Source organism: Myodes glareolus, chromosome 2 (genome assembly GCF_982192425.1).
Source record: "Myodes glareolus chromosome 2, mMyoGla1.1, whole genome shotgun sequence".
Classification (NCBI taxonomy): Eukaryota; Metazoa; Chordata; class Mammalia; order Rodentia; family Cricetidae; genus Myodes; species Myodes glareolus.
In genome coordinates this window covers 52,108,836-52,131,611 of record NC_142027.1, presented here as the reverse complement: position 1 = coordinate 52,131,611, position 22,776 = coordinate 52,108,836, and the positions used below count along the sequence as shown (strand labels likewise).

Genomic DNA, 22,776 nt, shown 5'->3' with positions numbered 1-22,776 from the left:
AAATGCCTTTGAGGGCCATATTCAAGCCACATCCAAACCACAAGGAACAACCCTGAAGAGGCCCCCAGAAGAGTAGTGCAAACCCTAGCGTTGGAAAATATCGATACTCAGCTGTAGTCTGCATAGCCAGGCAAGTTGTACATCTTAATTTATTCAATTCCTTGCAATACTCTTTTGAGTATTAATTATCCTTTATGCTGGAGAATAGAAACTTAAACAGAGCCACCAGATATGACAGTCTCAAGAATTCTGCCACCAGTGTGTGGTTGGTGTTAACTCTTTAATTCTAAATATCTCAGAACACATGAACAGCTGGAAGGCCTCCTGCAGCGGCAACAGCACAGAGCAGAATCATACTTGGATGTACAGGGGCAGAAGGTAAAAACAGATGGGAAGGAACACACATACAGAGATGTCCCCAGACCCTGGTGTTCTCAGTGCTGGTATTAACTTGGAGGGCATTTACCTATAATTTTTAAGACAATTCTCTTTTTCTTAAAATAAACAATATTTTATTATACCCTTGATAATTTCATACAGGCATACAATACATTTTGATCATATCCATTCCCAATTTTCTCCCTAACTTATCCTCAATCCAATCTGTATCCTCTACCCCTCCCAAATTTGTATAAAAGACAAGTTTCTACTTACAGACATACATATGTTTGTAAACATCAAAATTCAAATAATGCAGTCTCGCTGTTACAGATTGCAGCTTGTGGTAGCTTGGAAAAAAAAATGGCCCACAAAGATGTAGCACTATTAAGAGGAGTGGCCTTGTTGGAGGAAGTGTGTCACTGTGGAGGTGGGCTTTGAGGTCTCATATATGTTCAAGTGACACCGAGTAACTCCGTTCACCTCCAGTTGCCTTTGGATCAAGAAATAAAATCCCCAGCTCCTTCTTCAACACCATGTCTGGCTGTGTGCTGCCTTGCTCCCCACCATGATGATAATGGATTAAACCTCTCAAACTGTTTTCCTTTATCCAAGAGTTCCTGTGGTCATGGTGTCTCTTCATCGCATTAGAAACCCAAACTGAGACTGATTTGGAGTTAATGGGAAACCAGAAAGTGGCACAGGGGTGATCATCCATTTCAATTATAATACGATTTTTCAGTTGTGAAAATGTACAGATGAGATGTTATCTGAAATTTGTGGCTGTAGCTTTGAAATTTGTGTGTGGGCATCCATTTTAATTTTAAAAATTCACAGGTGTTAAGTTTGGTCTCAGAACTGACCCCTCTCCTCCATGCTGTCTCTGGGTTCTCCCTCCTTCTGCCCCGTCAGAGCCAGGCAGGGGTAGTGGTCATGCTGCACTGGCCAATCCCCATGCTCGCTGGGGTCCCAAGTAGGTGGAGATGTGGATCCTGCTCAGTCGCTTCCTATGCTGGTCACAGAGCACTGCTGTAAGCCAATGGGACAGAAGGGGAGAAAATCAAGGCTGCAGGAGAACGGGGGAGGGGGGAGGGGGAGAAGTTGGAGTGAGAGTGAGCCTCGCTCAAACTGACACTATCTATCCTGGAACAGATTCACAGAGCACTTCCCGTCCCAAGACGTTAGGAAAACAATGATCTCATCTGCAGGAGCCGACTGGACTTGGGAGAGGACTGCATCAGACAAGCTTCCTGAAAAGAGAGAAAAAAGAAGAATCAACATCTGAATTCAATAAATTCTTTAAAAAATAAGTTTCCAAGAAAAGAGCCAGTAACTCTGTCTTCTCCATGCTTCTTCCGGCTCTAGTTCAAACAACATCAAACAGGACCCATGCGTCTATTTAGAGATTTATTTGGTGGGGGGCTGCCTTGAAATTATTTTTGTTCCTCCACTCACACCGAGTTTATTTTTTTAAAAAACCTTTCAATCATATGACATTCATTTTCATTCCTTTGGAAACATGCATTTCTGATTCCAATTTAGTGGGGTCGGCTCTAGCTTTACCTCTTTAGCAAGGAGAGGTAGAACTTTGCCAGGAGCGAGATAGAGTATTTCTCACACACATTTACTCCTTGCATAAAGCTTTCCTATGCAAGTCCACAGCACCAGAACCCCCAAATGGCCAGTAGGGGTAGAGTGGTCCAAGAATGTTGAGTACTTACAGGCTACCTACGTATGACATCCCTTTCTTGAAACAAGAGTAGAACGTAGATAGTGCCCTTGTGCATTTTTCCATGTCTCCTAGTATGTGTTATTTATTTATCCATATTGAAGTCTTAATTGATAATTGTTTAGAATGCTCTAGAAAATAAGAAAAGGTAAACCTCTTTAGGGTTCGCTGGAAAAAGAAACAGATAAATTGCTTCAAATAATTCTTTACTGATGGATGAATGGACGGAAACAATATCTTCTGGCATCTCAAGTAGAAATAGATGCAGTGTGATCCTTCTTAGAAGGAAAGGGTCCACAAAGGGTCCAAAGAGGCTCTAGGAAGGATGAAGATGGAGAGGGAAGAGGAGAAGGGTTTTCGGTGAGCCAAGTGTGTGCTGTGATTGGCTGCTGAAGCAGGAGGGACTGGTGATGGGCACATCTCTGCTTGATACAGAAACAGGTAAGGGAGTCAGATGGTCACGTGACCGGGTGAGTAGACTCTGCCAGGTCTGGAAAAGGAAGCACAATACTGCAAAGGATAAGAAGACTTTCTGATCACGGATGGTGACAAACTTGCTTGGGTGGTTCAGTCAGAAACACAGTACCAAGAACTGGCCTCTGGGCTAATTGATGGCTTTTTTTTAAGGTCTAAGTATGTTCCTGATTTCCTAGAAAAAAATAACACATATCTTAGTTTTCTTGGGTATTTCCCCATTTTTCCTCCAGTCCTCTTCACTGGTCTTTGGGTCTCTTTTTCATAAGCCACATTTTTAACTGAATTTTGAGGTGATTTCACCTTTTCCACCTATTTCCTTTAGGCATCCAATCAGCAGTCTTCATTTCTTTCTGACTGATGTTTCTGTTTGGCTTGGATTGATTTGGTTGGGATCATTTCTGATTTTTTTTTCTTAAATGTTTAATTTGTCTGGTCATCCGGGTAAGTGTAATGAGATGAGAGAACAAACCTTGTGGTGTTTGTCTTAGTCTGGGATAGACACAAAGTAAAGTTTCAAGGACGGTGAGGCAAATACACATGTGTCTTGTGTGAGGAGAGTTGAAGAAGCCAGTGTGGCTAGAAGGGGAGCAGCAGAATTACACTTGCTTATGTGGGCTCTGTCTAAAGGTGTTCTAGAATATCACCTCATTTTGTTTCCATAATAATCCGATGAGTCAGCTTCTATGATGGTAGGGGACATGGAGGATTGAAAGAGAACAGGGTTGGGGAGGAGCGAAACAGGAGCCTTCGCATTTCTTGTTGGGTCCTAACAGAGTAGAGCCCCGTCAGTTCTCTACTGAAGTATTTTATCACCATATATTAATCATTCATAGTGGGTTTCTTTATGATATCTTTATACATGTACATTTTGATCATATTTACCCCCCCACACACTCTCTCTTAATCCCTTTTACAGTGCTAGCCTTCTTCTCAGCGAGGTCCCCTTCTGTGTGTGTGTGTGTGTGTGTGTGTGTGTGTGTGTGTGTGCATGTGTGTTATGTATTCAGTAACTTTCATTTGAGTTGTTTATAGGATCACAGGTGAGGGTTCTTTTAAATCAATATTTATTTTTTAATTTCTGCATATATGTGAGCCTGTGTGAGGTTATGTGCACCATATATGTGCGCCTGACTTCCAGGAACTGGAGTTACGGGCAGATGTGAGAAGCCTGATGTGATTGCTGGTAAGTGAACCTAGGTTTTCTGAAAAAACAGTAAATGCTCTTACTGCTGAGCCTTTGCTCAGGCTCTGGTTGGAGCCTTTGAAAGAAGCATGGGAACCTTACCTGCAGCTACACTAATAAAGTAAATGCCCCCATCAACTATATACATGCATCTTCAGAGAGGAAGGGGCCCATGATTCCCTCCCCTTTTCATAATAAGGTATTAATGCCCAATCGTGCCTACAACCTATCTTATAAGGTCATTAATCTCATTCGTAAGGACGGAGCTCCTAGGAACCAGTTGATTTCCCATCTTATTCCACTATATGAGGAAATGCGTTTCATTTCATTTACAACATTTGTAGTTTATTGATCTTGACAAGCTGAGCACACCAGGCCTAAGTGCAAATTGACTCTGGCTTCCATCAAGTTTCCAGCAGGGTGGGATGGGAATTCTTTTGAAGTTAAGTGCACTTATGTAGCAAGAGAGGGGTGGGTTTGGTTCTCCTTGGAACTTCCTGCCCAAGACCACAAACAGTTTAGCTACGATCATTTGGAGACTGCCTTCACTTCTCTGTTGGTTGGAGTGGAACAGGCATATGAACTCTGTATATGCTGATCCCAGGCATATGAACTCTGTAGGTTAGTGAGAATGCTGTGTCTATGCTTACACTACTTTTGTAAAACAAGCTGTTTTACAAAATTCAAATCAGCGAGGAAGCAGTGGTTGCATTTCCTTTTCCTTTACAGTTTCATTTCTCTATATGACATCTAGCCAATACCCATTTCACTAACTGTGAAAAATTCAAACAATAAAGCATCCCTTTCTCTCTGAAATTTCAACTCTGCCCCCAGGTAGGATCCTATTCCCTCGTAATGCCTTTACAGTGGCTTTTCCTTTACTTGAAATACAGGGGTTCATAAAGCAGTACACCCGATTATCACCAGGCGCATCTGACTCAGTTTGATCTAAAGCTACCTGAGGCGATGTCTAAGGCAAGCCATTGAAGTTGAAAGCTGTGTTGGATTCTGCAGAGAGAGGGGAATAGAATACATAACTAGAGCAGGCTGGTGGATAGACCAGTCTGTAAACTCCCCTTTGGCAAGCTGTGTGATCATGATCAGACCAAAGAACTTACAGAGATTTTGTTTTCACCCATGGAAACAAGAACACTAAACCAGACTCTGAGCCTCCCGGGATATACAAATAAGTAGATTCCATTTTCCTTTCGCGGCTTCTCTAGCCCAGCAGTCTGCTAGTAAGGTGACCATGTTCAGCTCATGTCCTTTCCCTGGCTCAACTTTTTCTTTGAGAAGTTTAACTTTAGTTAAAAATCAAGCTAAGGGAATTAGCATCTAATTGTAAGAGGTATACAAAGAAAAATTGTATAAACAATCAGGACTTTTAAAATTGTGTATCTCTAACACCATCTAGACTGCTGGTTATCACTAAGTTCAATGGTTTCCATCACCACCTAATGCTCTCCAACTCTGGTCAAAGTCTAAGACATCAAAATGAACCCCCACCACTTCCTTCCTAGAGTCACAAATTTATTTCTTTACCTCATTATGGAGCAGAGGCTCCTTGATTCCTTACCGATTGTAATTAGCTTTAGAGATCATTTCTGATAGGAGTTTTCTCCTCCCTCATCACTGGCCAAGGAGAGCACTGACAGGGACCCATATTATACTATGACTGTAGAAATACTTCTCTGTTCTTTCCGTCCTGTTGATGACATGACATTTAGGCCTAGCCACATTTACAAAAACCACCTAGCACTTGGTGTCTGTCAATGCTGAATTTTTCTGTCAGAGTCTTTCAAAGCACGTTTGAAGGGCTGGGAAGTGGTCCAGTGATTATTGCAGAATCATGGGGACAGATCCTAAGCATCCATGTAAAGGGCTGCCATAGTGGCATATACCTGAAATTCCAGCTTTGGGAGGCAGAGACTAAAGAATTCTAGGGCCTCTCTCCTGCTAGTCTAAAGCTTCGAGTTTGAGGTTCAGTGAGAGACCTTGCCTCAAACAATGATGGAGGGTAGATAGAAGGTAACGGATGTCAGTATCTATCCTCTGTATGTATGCAACACACCCACACAAACACCCCCCAAATGAACTTAATAGAAGAACATTAAACAAAATCATATAGTATGATTTATATACTTATCTATGAATTGAGCACTTTGCATCTTACTTTAGTGTTTAATACTAGATTCGATATCTCTTTTCTTACCTTGTCACAAGGAATTCAAACCTATTATTAAACACAATATAATATAAACAATGCACATATTTTTCTATGTGTATTGACTCTTTGGAACCATTTTTACCAATCAATGTTCCATTAACTTATATGTATCAGTAAGACTTTTCCTTTTTTGTAATGAATTATTTTTTGTGATCATTTTTGTTCACAATTGCTTTTTTTTTTTAAAGTCTAAAGCAGGTTCAGGGCCTAAATGGCACCTAGAATAACTTAGATCCTGAAATCATTTTCTGCAGAATACTGGCACAATAATTGCTGTTCCTATGACATCCCTTCCTCTCTACTTTTTGGGTCTGCTCACGAAAGCAAATTATGGGTCAAACATATATGTTTCTCCTCTAATGGGCCTTCACCAAACAGTGTTAGAACACAGCAGTGAAGATCAGCCTTCTCCTGCAAACCAGAGAGAGCCATGGCTGCCTAGGGACTCACAGAAGCATCTTTGCTGTGGAGCCACAAACCAAGTTTGTGGGGCTTAGGTGTCTAGCTGACTTACAAGTGCACGATTCTAGAGAAACCAGGGTTAGTTTTGCAGACTTAGACAATAAAATGGCTGAGAAAGCAATTGTCCAGGTCTTTGCTTCACTGGGCTGTGCCTTTCCTTGACAGTAAAGAATTTCCAACACAGAGAGCAAGTGTGCTACCAGGGTTCCTAGGATGATTTGACTTACCATAATCTTCTGTCTTCCCCATCTCCTACATGATTCCATACTAATGACTTTACCATGTTTTTCTTTCTTTTTTTTTCTGATTCAGGAAGATGTTTTGATTAGCAATTCAACCAAGCACGAGGTTATTGCAAACTCAAGATAGATGAAAAGTTTCCCAGAGATGCTGAATAATGTCCAGAGAATATGCTGTCCAATTCCACATGCATTCAAATATGACCAAGTGCAGTGCTCTGAAGACCAGAGCGGCAGGAGTTAACCTTGAGCAAAACCCTAGTTGTATACTTTGGGCTCTGTAAGCCTGGAGAACTGCTCAGTGTCTTGAATTTCAATTTCTAGAGTAGCGTGGATAATTTTCCTCCTTATAGGACTGCTGTGGGAATTAGTAAGATGAAGGTCCTTGTACCATGCCTGGCATGCAGAAGTAACTCAGTAGTCAGAATCCAAACGCATTTGAGGGTGCATATGAAGCTTTGTGCAGCTCATCTGGGATCTTAGCTGCTGACATACAGTAAAGACCCAGTAGGTTTTGTTGAGTAAACACAATTGTGAGTTTCCTCTTCTGTCCTGACCTCTTCCTCTCACTCCCATGCCTTTTTCCATCACAATGGAACTTACTGGAGCTTGAAGAAAGAATAAAAATGACTGTGTCAAAATTGACTATGACAAGGCTAAAAATGAAACCAAGAAGAGCCAGACCTCCAAGGAAGTTTACAAATCAGGACCAGGATGAGGATGAACTAGGAGCATAGGAATTCCACATATGTCTCCCTCCAGGGGCTGCCTGTGCTGGGCAGTACAATAACTTGAGCTCAGACAAGCTAAAACCTGAAAGCTTCTTTAAAGTTGTAGCAAGAGCTTAGTGGGCGTGCAAGTTCACCTTGATAGATGAAGTGAGGACTGGACCACTCTAAGGTATGGTTAAGGGGAAGGTTTTTATTGTAGATATGAGGGAGAGCCAGAGGCACCTGGAAGAGTACAGAACAAAAAGACCAGGAGACTAAACTGGACCATGAGAGAAGAGGGGGAGGGGCAAGAGAGGAGGAGAAGAGAGGAAGGCAAAAGAGAGGAGGCAAATGGAGGGGGCGAAGGGAGCACATAGTCAAAGTGTCAAGGTTATATAGGAATGAGAAGCTGAGCGAAGGGAAGCCCACGAGCTGGAGAAGTTTAGGGTAGAGGACAGGATGAGAAGAGCTAAGAGCCATGGACACCCAGCTGGCCTGGAGGCCAGCATGTGCTTTGATTTGCTAATAGGCACCATAGAGAGGCAATTGTCTCGAGTTTATTTTGGACCTGATACCAGATGCTTGTTTATTTGTTATATCCCCTCATCTGCCCTTCTTTCTACCTCCAGCATCTCTCTCTATTCAGACTCTGGGAACAGAGAAGTCAGGAAGTTGTTTCTTTGCATTTGAAGACTAGCAGCAACAATAACGTTCATACCCATCAGTAAAACCACTGTGTTACTCTTATTTAAATGTGTACAAACTAAACAGATAAGTTTTGTGTATCAATTCAAGGAAGCAAAGGGTCTGTACATCAGCATGTGGGTGGCAGAGAGTGTTCATCACTAACGTCTCAGTTGATAGCCTTAATGATCCTTTTCTTTTGTAACCTTCATGGTGTTACAACTTCTTACCAAGTACCTTCCATTAAAGGAAACATTCTAAGCCTTCTGCTTGTCATTAATAATTTAAAAATCATGTTGTTGGTTAGCATGTAGAGAAATGGGTTTCACAGTAACATTTTCATACATATATACGGTCATGCTCCCCATCTTCCCTAGCTCCCTTGCTGGTCCTCTTGTCCCAAGGAGCTGTTCAACTTCTGCTTCTGTAATACCTGTATTTCATTACCCCCCCCCCCCTTCTTTCTTACTTTTACTCTTCTTCCTCCCCTTCCAAGGTCCCCTTCTACTTCCTGTAGATTACAGATAGGTAATAGGTAGGTAGGTGTAGCTGGGTGATAGATTGATTCTGCATATGAAAGGAAACATTCAATAATTGGCTCTCCAAGTGTCCTGTCCTCCTTCAAAACCCTCAGCCCACCAACTCACCCCTGTAGGAGAGGAGGAGGTGTATTTTCATCCCCACAGACTCTAGCTGAAGACTGAAAAGTCAACCTAAAATGGATGGATTTTTCCCTAAGATCATTTGCATGTTGGTGTTGGCAGGAGTGCCAGCACAGCAAGAGAGGAGGGTTTGTGCCCGGTGGTGGCTTTCACACCCCGTGTGTCGACAAGGCAAATACTGAGAATGTTTCTGCAGTGTCTCAGGTTCTTGTCCACAATGGGCCGGCAGTTTGCTCTGTGGTCACAGCAGCTTACCAGGCTTCAACGCGTGTCTTTGGTGTAGTCTCCTTTCTCGCGCAGAGTCTCTGACCTGTGGTGGTTTCCCTCCAACGCTGAGCACAGACCACTGTGTATGTGGCAGGGGAAGAAAACCCTTGGTTTCTTTTCACACCTCCTCCTGCTGTCTTCGCTGACACTAAATCAGAGATTTTTTCTGCTTTCATTTTGTGCCTTTTTGATTCTGCAAGCATTCATTCTCCGGCTTTGAAAAATAAGTTTTACCTTTACCTTTCCTTTCCTGCTTCCTAGTATCCTAACTGTCCAAGCTTAGCAGCCACATCTCTAGAAACAGGTTCTGATTCAGGCACCAGAACTAGAATGGTAGGGCCAATAGGACCTGGGTCATATGAGGCACAGGAAAACCCCAGGATACAAGAGCCCCAAATGTGGTTTAAGCAAAAGAGACAAATGACTATATTTGGTACATAAAATATAGAACAGATGTTGAGGCCACAGAAAAACCTCAAAAAGAAGTTATGGCCAAAGCCAGAGTTCAAAGCAGGAGCGTAGAGCACAATTGTAGAGGTGACTTAGCTAAGAAAGGCCTTTCAGCCACCAGCATTGCTACCGTTGCTGATGTCTGCCACACAGCAACTAGCCTTGCTACCATGCTTGATATGCACCACACAGCAACTAGCCTTGCTTCAGTTCCTTGATATCTATCATGCAATTGATGCTCTGCTTGATGCACTACAAACACCACAGCTCAGTTGCACTTGGACCCTATGGTCCCCATGGTCCCCAAGGTGTAGCAGCAAGTGAGCTCAGAACTGGATGCTTTGTTTCACATGCATCCCTGCTTCTATGATGACGAGCCATGCTTTCTCAAGGCTCTGACATTGGGTAGGTTTTTCATGTTCTGGGTTTGGCTGACACTTTCTAGAGGAGATGATCCAAAGGTAATGTGAGGTTTGGTTATAATTATGCTTCAGCGTGCTTGCATGTTACAAGGCAGGCAAGAAGGAAGCACAGACAAGGAAAAGGAGCAACTGGATAATAAAGTAGAGGCTTTTATTCAGGACAAAGACCTGCAGAAGGGGGCTCCGGTTTGGAAGTCAGAGCCCAATGTCAGCCTACAGCACAGAGTAGAAACATAACAGAAAGAGACTGGTGTGAAGGAAATTGAATTTTTTCTTTCTTTTCTTTTCTTTTTTTTTTTTTTTTCCACAGACGGCCATTGCTAGGGGTACCTAGTGAGTGGTAAGTTGAAGAATGTTAGATAGTTCATAGATCTTCTGACTGACTAATACTGGGGTGAGGAGTGGATCAGTGGGACAGGGAAAGCAAGAATGGAGAGAAACCGGTTACTTAAATTCTGGAAATGAGGGGTCTTATTAAAGAGGAGAAACTTTACAAAATAATGTGGCTCTATTTGACACTTACCATAACTACTGCACTAGTCTGTATAGACACAGGCCATATTCTATGAATGCAGAAAGTTCTGTTCAGTAGAACTGTCAGGAAATGGCTTATAGCCTTTAGAAGTCTTTGCTTTCATTAGAGCACTGAGACTTTTATTCTTTTATTTCTTTGTTTTTGTTTGTTTTTCTGAGATAGGGTCTCTCTACAAAGCCCTCACTATCCAGGGTGGTGAAGATGGACACTTAAAAAAATCCCACACTAGCTCAGAATTGAGACTAATAGAGGATTATTTATTTAGGGTAGACTCAAAAATCAACATCCTATGCTGGAACAGAAAATAGCAACTGGATCCCGTAGCTGGAAAAAAGGCCAGACACGCACTTTACATCACTTTACATCGGCATAAATAGTATAAGAGGCCACGCCCAAGTGGGCAGGTAACTTAGGTTGCTGGCAGTAGGAATTCCTACAGCAGGCTGGCCTTGAACACACAGAGTTCTCTGCCTCCCAAGTGTAATGGGATGATAGAAAAGGCCTTGGTTTGGGATTTAAAATGGACTCAGATCTCTGTGTCTTACACTGAACCAACTGAGAAAATTCGGCCAGGAATCAATTTCTCAATAAAGAAGATGATAGTAACAGTGCTTCACAGGGATCCATTGAGTGGGTCTATGTAATATAGCTAATTCCATGGTCTGAACACAGAACTCAATATTCTTCATGTGGTAGTCTGTTCACTGTAAAAAAAAAAAAAACAAAAAAAACAAAAAAAAAAACCAGTGTGTGGCAGAATGAAGGATCATTGTGGCTAAATAACTAACCAGTTAGATCAGAGCTGTTCTTTGTTATATAAATGCCAATTCACTCAGTCCTCAAAGAACCCTGTTACATAGGGGATATTATTATTATTTTCATTAGTAGAGGAGAAAATTAAGATAGATCAAGAACCGAGTCTCTGTTAATGTTAATTTCTCAATGGTTTTTTCAAATAGCTCTCAAATGTCAGTGTTTTAACACAGGAAAAAAGTATCTCTTTTTAAAAGACAGAGGCTAGCAGATGTTCAGTACAAAACCACTGTGCAGCTCTTAAGAGCTCCAGGAACCTTCTACCCAGAGTCTCAGCCAACTCTGGGGTTCTCAGAGTTCTCTTGTGGACATTTTGTATCTAGGCAGCAGGCTGAGGGAGGCCTGGAAGCAGCATTTCTCAACTTCAGGGCTCCTGATGGCTAATTTTATATGGCAACTCGACTGGGATAAAGGACTCTCAAACAACTGGTAAAACTGTGTCTGCGTGTGTCAGGGAGAATGTTCCTGGGAAAGATTAGCACTTGAATTTGTAGGCCGAGTGAAGAAGATCCACCCTGCACAGTGTGGGTGGTCTTCATACAACCACCCAAATAGGGCCCCCAATACAGCTGAGGGCCCAATGAGGACAACCTGGTAGAGATGCCAATTCACTCTCCCCTCCCCCCACCTCTCTCTCCTTCTTTGCTCTCTTCCCCTTCCCTCCTTGAGTTGAGCCACCCATTTCCTGCTGCCTGCTCCCCTTTCTTGCTCTCAGGGTTTCAGCACCTCTCTGGTTTCCAGGTCTTCAGAGCTGGACTGACTCATGCTGAGAACCCATGAAGCATCTAGCATTGGTGAGACTTCTCAGTCTAGAGCTAAGGAGGCCCATCCCTTTTAAATCTCCTCTTCCATGCATCTAGCTAGTCATATCTGATGGGAGCTCTATTTCTATGGAGAAATTTGACTAATATTTATATTTTGGGTGGAATCATTCTTTATCTTTACTACCAGTAATCCTGGTCTCCACTCTAGATGCCAGTAGCCATCTCCCAGTTGTGATAGTCATGATGTTCTAGGGATGGTAAGTGGGGGATGAATACCAAGACTGCCCTACATATAAGAACATTCTTTGAAATGAAGACTTCAAGGGTCATAGAGTCTAGTATAAAGAGTGGTCAGCTAACTATACCCTAACTTTATTGGCCAGAACTCAATGAAACAGTCACACTTAACTAACCAAAGCAAAGGGGCTATCCAGTCATGTGTCCAGGAAGAAAAGGAGGTCTGAGAAGAGGAGCTTGGCAGTGTGGAATCTAAGTGTTATAGATGCTCTCCTCCCACCCCACCCTTGCCCCCAAAAGAATCACACTAAAAACTTCAGAAAATCTGGCAGAAATATGCAGGCTATTCTACACTGTTGGGAGACAGAAACACATCATTCTAATAATTTTTTTCACAACTTTTTGACTAACTCATTCTATACAGGCTCTCCTAAAGTAAGATATTGATGTTATCCACTGTTAGATGCCATGGTCCCAGGTGGAGAGATTTGCTAGCCAAGAGCCAGAAGCATTCAAACTGTTGCAAGGACCTATGAGAATGCTGAATACCTGCAGGGTGCGCATGAAACCAGAATGAGTGAGTGTTCCCCAAACACATTCCAAAAAGATGAACATTTATGGTATGTGTGGCCCAGAGTGCAAAAGAGACCAAAATACATTTTTGGAGAAGTATCAAATCTGCAAACATGTGTCTGCGTTGAAGGAGAATCACACCCAGAAAAAGTAAAGAACAGTAAATGCCATCCATTTACTGTTTATAGTTTCCCAGACAGCTCCTAGGTTAGTGCAAAGGCATTTGTCTAATAAACGACGCTGTCTAGCCTCTCACTGGAAGCGTGAGGCCTTTTGTGTTTGAAAATGCAAGAGGTCATACCCAGTTTGCACATTTTTTAATGGTCTTCTAAGTTGGCTCCCATGAGTGCATTCAAACTTTTTAAAGATGTCTCCTGTTCTGTGGTAAAAGGCAGAAGGCTTCTTGAAGCCTGTTTGTCTTGTGTGTTTTATTATATGGTGTGAGGGAAAGTGTTTCTCTGACATTTTTCTCCTGTATGCAATCACATTGCAGAGGATGGAAACTGCTCAAGTTTCCACCAGCTGGCACCAAATCAACCTCCTGGAGCCAAGGCTGGCTCCCCTTGCCCCTACAATTGGCCCAACCGCATCCAACTCCTACCCCAATTAAAAGAGAAGACCATTTCATCTCAGTGCCAATAAAAATAAATCAAATCTAGCCTAGATAGTCAATGCGAAAGAAAATGGTTGGTCCAATAAATACCAAGAAAGATCCATATTATATTAAAGTTACTGAGAACCTGAGTATGTCTTACTAAAATTAACTATTCCATTTCTTTGAAACACAGACAAAAATAAAAAAAAATAGAAAAATGAGGGAAAGAATCAAGTTCTTCTCAAAGAAAAGTCAGGCATGGAGGCACATCTCCATTACCCCAAGATTTCTGAGGCTGAGGTGGAAGCCAGTCTGGGCTCTATAGTGAGAACTCATCTTAATATATAATTTTGCTAAATGAATTAATTAAAAGATATTCTGATCTATCTCAATGAGAGGAAAAATTCATTTTCAGCTCTACATAACAGATCTCAGAGACATTTTCCAGAGAATGGAAAAAAACAGTCAGAACATAATATCAATCAATGCAATAACTAGAGGCAATGGCCTTTTTAAAATGCATTTTTAATTGAAATAGTATTATATCACTTTCCTCCTTCCCTTTCCTCTCTCTAGCCAATCACAGAACCCTTCTCAAGCCCCCTCAAGGTTGCTAGTCTCTTTTCATCATTATTATTGTCACATATAGATATATGAATGTATGTATATGCACAAGTTATAAAGATGCACGCACACACATCCTGCTGAGTCCTGTTGTTTTTGTGTACATATACGGTTACCAGGATGATGGCTGTGCTGGACAACCAATAAGGAAGGGGTTTCATCACTGAGATGCTAATTATGTAATTCCAAGGAATCATTATTTGCATGAAAAAAGAAATAAAAAGGAAAAATAAAAGGAAATATGACTGCTCCTAGGTATGGTGGAGAAGGTTTACAGCAGATAAATTGGAGAACACAGTCAGGAGCAGAAACCTCTGAGAAAGTCCAGAGTGGTCATGACCATACTGATACTGAGCTGGGCCCTGTGGGGAGAGAGGAAGAAAGGGAATCAGGTGCAGCAGCCAGGAGACCCCAACTACAAAGAAAGTTGGTAACTAAAATGGTTGGATTACATAGGGAAAAGCAGCCCAGATCCTGGGTTGGAGAGTAGTGTGGGGGCAGGGTATGCCATCCAGGAGAACCTTGTAACAGCTAGGGGCTGAGGGACGCAGGGAGAACCTGGTGGCCAGTTCAGCTATCTGTTAAACAGGCACCTCAGCCAGCATTTGAAACCCCACACTGAGAGTGTTTTTGTCTATTGGTGGGAGCCCTCATTATTTTTCCACTTGCACAGTAATATGTCCACTGATGTTGCCATTTTTCTGCTCTTGTTTATTCTGTGATTTCTAGGGCAGACTTTTTCACAGAGGACCTCCTGGTATCCTGGCCCTTCCACTCTTTTCTCCTGCCTCTCTTGAGATGTTCCCTGAACCATGGACACAGGCGCTGTGAGGTAGATGTAACCCCTGGGGCTAGGCTCTCCATGGTCTTCGGATGTCTTGTGTCCAGTTGCGGTTTTCTGTAATGTCTCCATTTGCTGTAAGGCTTCTTTGACAAGGGATGGTAGCTATACTCATCTGTATGTTTAAGGATAAGATTTAGGATGTGGAAAAGAACCATGCTGCTTGAGCAAAAGTGGTAATAGTAGATTGTTTTCTAAGCCCCATGACCTCCTTAGCCCTGGGAAGCTAGCTAGATTTCCAGTACCAGGAATCATTTCCCTCCTGCTTAGTGGGTCTGAAATCCAATTAGACAGCTGTTGGTAGCCACCAGCATGTAAGTGCCAATGATGGCGACTTTGTGTATATCTTGCCTTTGGTAATTGTCATAGTTCCCCTCCCTTGGCAGCTGAGGCAATGGCTTTTCTCTAGTGTTTCAACAAGAAATAGATTAGCGATCACGGCTAGTTAATCAAGGTGCCCATATGAATGTCAACTTACCAAATATTTATTTAGAAATGTCGTATGCAAATTACTTTGCTAAAATGGCAAATAAGGGTGAGAAAACACAAAATGTATCCCCAGCAAACTTGGGATATATTAGGTAAGTGAGGAAAATGAGACATTTGGGGGAAATGGGAAGTGGAGAGGATGGAGGGAAGGAGGAAGGAGAAGAAGAGGATGGGAGGAAATGAAAAGGGAAGTGAGGGGAAGAGTAGAGAAGGGCAGGGAAGGAGAGAGACTAAAGATTTGAAACACACTATTAAGTTATAAAATATGGAGCAAAATCAACAGTTTAAAGAGTTCAAAAATTTGGAGGTTGGTGATGGCTCAGTGGGTAACGGCATCTGCTGCTGAGATGGACAGCCTGAGATGGATCCCCAGTACCCATGTGGTGGAAAGAGAGAACTGACTCCCACAAGTCTTCTGATCTCCATATGTGCATACACACCTCCATACACTACACACTACACACATACACACACACACACGTAGACACACACACAAATAATAAACACACAAACAACCAAACACACATAAATAAATAGCTAAATAAATAAATGTAAAGAAAGCTAAGTACAAAATCTGAGGGCTGGAGAGATGATTCAACAGTTAACAGTGCTTCTTGCTCTTCCGGGAAACCTGTGTTAAGCATCACACAATGGTCTGTAACTCCAGCTCCAAGGGATCTGACACCCTCTTCTGGTCTCTAAGGATATCCTCCCCTCCACCCACACATGCACGCACACACAAGTAAACAGAACATCTGGAGAGGAATGTACTAAGGCTGTCAAAATTAAGTCTACCATTATTGTGACTTATGATGCAATGACAAATTTAGAACCCTAAGTGAGAGAAAACATAAGGCTTTATAATTTTTATTATTCATCTAATCTGGTGCCAAACCAGCCCCAACAAATGTCTTCTCTCAGCCCAGAAGTGAGGCGTTTTCCTCCCCCAAAGTCCTCAGCCCAGACTTGACATTGCTCTCAGGTCTAAGGCTGCCAACAAAGCAGCCTCCCTCTGTAGCAAATCTCCATCCAATCACTTAATCACTCTCCTCTGTTGAATTTGAAATACTGTAAGGAGGTTGTTTTTTCCCCTTGTTTCAGAGACACAAACAAACAAAACCTTGAGCAGACAAAATGAACCTGAGAAAGGGGTTGGTTTAGCCAGCCCCTCCCCTCCATTGTCCAGATGCTCCTGATTAAGGCCCAGCTTTCCCCTGTGGTTTCGCCTTGCCTGTGGGTGCGGCTAGAGAGAACCAAGTGCAGAGCTGACAGCAGCCACTAAAGACTATACCACTACTTACAAATTAAACAAGCAAGCTGATAGCCAAGAGAAAAAAGCCCTATGTGAAGAAATGGAATTGGCCAGATTTCATAGTCTCATATGCCTTGTGGATTTATGTACTCATTGATAAGTGTACTTTCCAAATCTGTGTGATGTCCCCCATGGACACATTTAGAATACTATAACTGTTATCATGCTATGCATATTTCATCTGCTATCTTGTTTCTTTTGTTTCACTATCATCTACAGCTTCATCCATATACAAGGCAGTGTCTATGTCCGTGTTGGTCCTAACTACTGTGTTTTGCTCTCATTGAGACAGGCACCCCAAAGCCACATTTCTGGGTGCTGACACACACATAATAAACGTGACCAAGAACTGTCACTTTCCTCTCCAGTGTGTCAGAACAGGCCACACTTCTTTTAGCCCTCTGTTTCACACCATAAACCTCATCCTTTTGTTTTCAGAATGATTTTCACAAAATCCCTGTTACCACCGACGTTTAAGTCAAGTTCTATTCTTGTGCACCCACCTCTCTGTGAAGGAACAGACAGTAAGAAGGGCCATAAATTATGTGCTTGCTTCTTCCTTCCCTGATATGTTCTTATTGGAACAAGAGCTTCCTTTCTCTATAGTAATTTCTCCCGATGTTGTACCTGTTACTCACTAGACTTATCTTAGAGCTTTATCTTTGTGTGTAGCCCCTCTTGTTCTCTTTCATGTGTCTGATTAAACCCCCTTTGAGCAGGTTTAGAGTTCTTCTGTCAAGCATAGTTTATTGTCATGGGCTGCTCTTTCTCCCTTGCCCTAGTTTTGATGTTCAGGCATGGAAGTCTTGGTCTGAAACACTCTCAAACCATTTCTGTAGCCAATGGTTCACTTCCCTCTCCCCCTTTTTCTTCCAAAAAGCTTCAACTTATAGCCTATCTTCAAATCCATCAGCAATGCTCTCCAGATTTCTTTGGCTGGTGTATTATTAATTCCCAAAGAGATCAGCAAAACAGCCAGTAGTTAGTGGGTTTGAGGAGAGTCAGTTGCTGCTACTTTTTAGAAGATTTCATCATCCTTTCCTCTGAGTCACTGTCTCTACACATTAATAATTTGACATTGGCTTCTATTCCATTTATTTCTTAAGATATTTTTAACTCCTTTCCTGGATTGTTTTGTTCTATGTTGTTGAAACAGCTGTGTAATTTCTCAGTTACAACAGGCCACCTAACTCAGGAGTGTGAAAACAGTTTTTCGGTAACTTTGCATAACTCTTTTGATTTTGAGTCCATATTTGCAATAACAGCAGAAAATTCAGAGACTGAAGCTCATCAAGTTAAGTTCAAGGTCATCACATCAACAAGCTAGTTCACAGAGATGTTTCTTTCTCCCCACCCCCAAACTATCAGGACTCAGTAGTCCTAGACATAGAGCATAAAGTCCCTATTTCCCCCATGCCTGCCTTCTGTTATCTCTCTGAATTGCTCCAGAGCTCAGTATGGTCATCAGATATTGAAAATTACAGATAATGCCCAAGTTCTAACCTGTCAACCTAACATGGATGGTGGGGGCAGGGGAGGAACATGTGAAGTACCACCCCTAGTGAAGGAGCTTTTGACCAGCAGTGGTTGCTGGGAGAGGAGGAGTCATTTACTTCTGCAGCGTAGCCACCCTACAAGTCACTGCCTGTGATTCAGTAAATCACCCATCACTCACCCTTGAATATGCAAGCAACACTAATAAAACCCAGGGACTCATCATAAAAAGGAAAGGATATGAAAGTAGCAGGAGAGATGATGGAAAGAAGGGTTCCACAGGAAATAGAAGGGGCTAAGATGAGGTAATAGATAAACATAATCAAAATGCTTTATATAAGCATGTGTGAAATTGTTAAACCATAATTAAAAAATATTTTTTAAAAGAAAGCTACAGGGGAAAATTGACTTGAATATGACAACTATTTTCTCCCTAAAAATTTGGTTCCAATTGATCCTTTGAATATATAGTCACTTTTACATCTTGTTCCCTGTAATAACCAATGAGCATTCTTCTGTGTTTCTCTGTCTGCTTAACTGGCTAGAGGAAATCTAAGAGTTAGCTAATAAAAATATACTACCCACTAACATCAAAAGCTCCCTGAAGCCATAAGGGAATTATACAAAACTTCTTAAGTTGCCAACCCTGTAGGGAAATTGAATATGGCAAAAGGGGAAATCATTGCTCCCATCCCACAAACCTAACTGCCATGTTTCCACCCAGCCCAAGGGAGTGATTGCTGTCCTAGGGCTGTGCCCAGGAAAATTCACTAATTCACCCACATAAGAATATTGCTTTATTCTCTGCTCTTTGGGAAAGTTTGGGATGCAGGGAGGTGCATCCACCACCATTTCTCTGCAAATCTTCACTCATAGAGAATTCAACATTCAAAACAGAGACTACCTGGGTGCCCACATCTAAGTGGCAACAGGTTATGTCCCCATTTCTACTGCAGAATATTCTTTGCTCAGTCTTCTCCTGATGCCTGTCATTTACTGGGTGTCTTAGTCAATGTTCTATTACTGTGAAGAGACACCATGGCCAAGACAACTCTTCTAAAAGAAGACATTTGACTGGAGACTTGCTTATAGTTTCAGAGGTTAGTTCATTGTCATCATGGTGCGGAGCATGGTGGCATGCAGGCAGACATGGTACTGGAGAGTTCTACATCTGGTTCTAAAGGCAGAAAGAGACAGAGAGAAAAAGAGAGAGAGGGAGAAGGTTGGGGGAGGAAGGGAGGAAGGGGTAGAGAAAGAGTCTGATCGGTCATGGACTTTTGAAACCTCGAAGCCTACTCTCAGTGACACACTCCCTCCAGCAAGGGCACACTTCCTAATCCTTCTAATCCTTTCAAAGAGTCCCTTCTACTGCCTGGTGACTGAGTATTCAAATATATGAGCCTGCGGTTGTCATTATTATTCACACCCCCGCCCCAGGACAAAAAATGGAGGTAGATCAGAGTGCAAACTTTGACTTTAGGGATTTCTGAGGTGGCTTGCCTCTGCAGCAACCATTTCCAACTAAGCCATTCAGGAAGGACAGGCACAATAGAGACGTGTCCCATCAGTACTTGAGATTAATTCCTTTGGGAAATTTCCTGGGGTTTATAAAACCAGGTAGGGAAAAACTTGCCTCAAGCAATGGATGGGACAACTTCTTGGAAGGTAAATAATTTACATCTAGTGAAATCCCATCTGGTAAACACTCACAGGCCTCTGAAGCTTGGTAGTGATCTGTATAATAACAAAAATCCTACCAAGCTGTAGACAGAAAATATTGAATTCAGCATGGAATCTCCCTAGGGACCTGGTCTAAACAATAAGCTTAACCTCAGGATCTGGCCCACGCCTCAGTGCTATTTAGCAGACATTAAGGTATGATCGCAATGTTTACTGTGAAAGCAATAAAACCTTGAAACTGTTAGAGTCCAAGGAAGTTTCTAGATTTTCTCATAGCCTTAATCAAGTATTTTTAATCATTTCTTATTTCTTGCCATTGTTCTATTTGATGAATATTTTAAGTACCTTTATGAACAAAACATAAACTATTACACATAATCAATTATAAGCATTGAAAGGAAAACATATATTTTAAAATTTTTACTTTTATACAATTTGGTGCTTTATAGAATTTGGTACTTTTTCAGCTGGAGCAGCAGTTGAGAAGAACAGTTTGAAATGGTCACATAGGTTACTTGATGCCTTTGCTCATTTTCTGCTCAGCCAGCTGTCTGCAGCAACAGGACACATCTCAACTTTGCTAGCTCTTCAGCCTGCAGAGTACCTTCCAGGACTACCACTCAGGTGTAGCCAGGATCTTCACACACACACACACGCACACGCGTGCACACACACACGCACACGCGTGCACACACACACGCACACGCGTGCACACACACACGCACACAAACACATGCACACAGAATTTCAAGGTAAGTCTGACATAACTGACAAGAGTGTAGGTGTAGCTTCCTCAGAGACAGAGAGAACAAGACATATCCTAACAACGGTTGTGTCTATTTCACAGTAGGCCATTTGGCTTTTGAGTTGCACTATTAAAAAAATTCACTCAATCTATAGCTAAACATAAAAGAGTAAGTAAAACACAGTGTTTTGGTATGCTTATCTAAGGAAGGTGGGGTTTTCTTGTAAATGAGATTATAAGGCAATTTATTGAGCACATTGCTTACATTTCTAGAAAAGAGGGGAGGGATGATAAGGTAAAATCTCACTCCAAAAGGTCAAAGGAGTTCTTAGTCTACACAGATCTCCCAAGAGAGTCCAGACTTAACATTTGGTAACTGATGTGGTCAGAACCTTGCTTGTGCAACTTTCTCAGAGAAAAAGAGGATAGGACTTTGCAGGAAATTTCATCAGCCGTGTTGAAATTCTTGACTCTCAGCCAATAGGAGACTTAAGATCTAGAGACAGGACGGGCTCTTTTCTTTTCTCCCGTTGCCTTGAGTCTCCCTATCTTCTGTACACATGGGAGATGTGGTTCTGTTCCTCACCCATCATGCAATATCCCTATATAAAAACAGCAGGCTAATCATAGAAATACATGATGAATTTAATTAATGAAAAGGTTAAAAAGAAAGCATTTGTGTACGTATGCTCTACTCGCCTGTATTGTATACCACATTGGTCATAAAGGAGGTCAAATCTCCTGGATCTGGAGTTATGGGTGATTGTGAGCTGCCTGGTGTGAATGCTGGAACCAAGCCCAGGTCCTCCACATGAGTAGCAAGGGCCTTTGACTACCGAGCCATCATCTCTCCATCTCTACCCCAATCAGTCTTCTGGGGCACAGCCCATTTCATCCATTTCTGTGCTTGGATTCCCTGAAGAAGAGACAGCGGTACAGACGCATGATTGGGTGAAAGGCCGTGGCAGATGGTGGTATGCTGAGGGAAACTCAGCCAGGCCGCTGGAGTCTCGTCCTCTTTGTACAGAGACGGTGCTCAGAGGATGCCACCCCACACTTTGGGGTGCTGGCACACTGACTATTTTGAACTGAAGACATATGGGGAACACCAGACACAGAAATAGTTTCCCCCAAATGCCTGTTTTCTACTTGAAGAGACTTGCCCCCTAAATGCTCTCAACTGTTATGAATTCTCTGTCCCAACCTTCACACTTATCAGGGAAGATGAACTTGAGTAGCAGGCATAAAACTAGGGGTTGATACCATGACAATTACCTATTCTTTGATTACTCAAATTTTCTTTTATTCCGAGTAACTATTCTACCACCCACTCCTTCCCCTTACTCTCTGATAACTCATGACCGCAGTCTTCAGAAGGACTACTTCTTTCTCTAGCTCATCCGCCACCATCTGTCGTCATGTCTTCAAGCCTCATATTTTGTGGGGCTCTTGCAGAACTAAAATGCTTTCTCTTCTGACCGGCTGCTCTGTTTTAGCTTGGACCCAAGCCAACAAACCTGGAAAGGTATAAGGAAGCCATTTCCCCTCCCCTGATCGCATTATTCCCCGCACCATGTGTCAGGAAGAACCTCTCTGAAATGAGCTTCAAATGGCCCACTTTCAGAGGAATTTCAAAGAATTTACTTATGAAAAAATAAAAAAGACCTGGGGTGAGAGAGGCCAGAGTGACCTTGAGTTCTTCCATTTCCTTTAGTTCAAAGGACCTTGGTGTAGAATTTTCTAAACCCTAACGTTGCAAACAGAGTAAAATAAAACATCACAAATATACTTCTGAATGGTAGAAGTCTGCAATGGGTTTTTAGGGCTAAAATCAAGTAGGGCAAAAGGCCACTGACATTTCTTGACTTATGTTTTTTTTTCTCCATATCCAGAGTAGGCAGTGCAACAAGTTCAAATCTTTAAAAATCTATCTATCTATCTATCTATCTATCTATCTATCTATCTATCTATCTATCTATCTGTGAGATTACCTCTGGCCCCTTTTCCACATTGAAAGGCTTTTGTAGATATTGTGAATGTCTCCAAAATATGTCTCCCAATATAAATGCCTTCGCCTTCTATCAAGATGGCTAGTCAGAGAGACTGCACAGCAGTACACAGTCAGAAATGTATAGATGCATTTTTTGATAGTTTCTTTTCTGCCCATAGAAGACCTTTGGAGAC

The 22,776-nt window shown here is 42.1% G+C and overlaps 2 long non-coding RNA genes across 4 annotated transcripts in view; one reads left to right on the top strand and one right to left on the bottom strand.

Moving 5' to 3' along the window:
• Positions 1-305: 305 nt before the first annotated feature.
• On the bottom strand, positions 306-9,325 carry LOC146895656 (uncharacterized). The gene is made up of 3 exons (XR_014997553.2): positions 9,007-9,325; positions 6,684-7,303; positions 306-1,628 (listed from the first exon to the last, which is right to left on the bottom strand). It is a non-coding gene; the product is annotated as an uncharacterized LOC146895656 (long non-coding RNA).
• A 2,243-nt stretch (positions 9,326-11,568) lies between these two features.
• LOC125392819 (uncharacterized) overlaps positions 11,569-22,776 on the top strand; it is a 60,128-nt gene continuing 48,920 nt past the window's right edge. For 2 of the 3 annotated variants that reach the window (XR_015735139.1, XR_015735138.1), the window contains exons 1-3: positions 11,569-11,667; positions 12,664-12,816; positions 14,761-14,863. This is a non-coding gene — a long non-coding RNA (uncharacterized LOC125392819). The remainder of the gene's footprint in view (positions 11,668-12,663; positions 12,817-14,760; positions 14,864-22,776) is intronic. The other variant, XR_015735140.1, reaches the window with a different exon arrangement.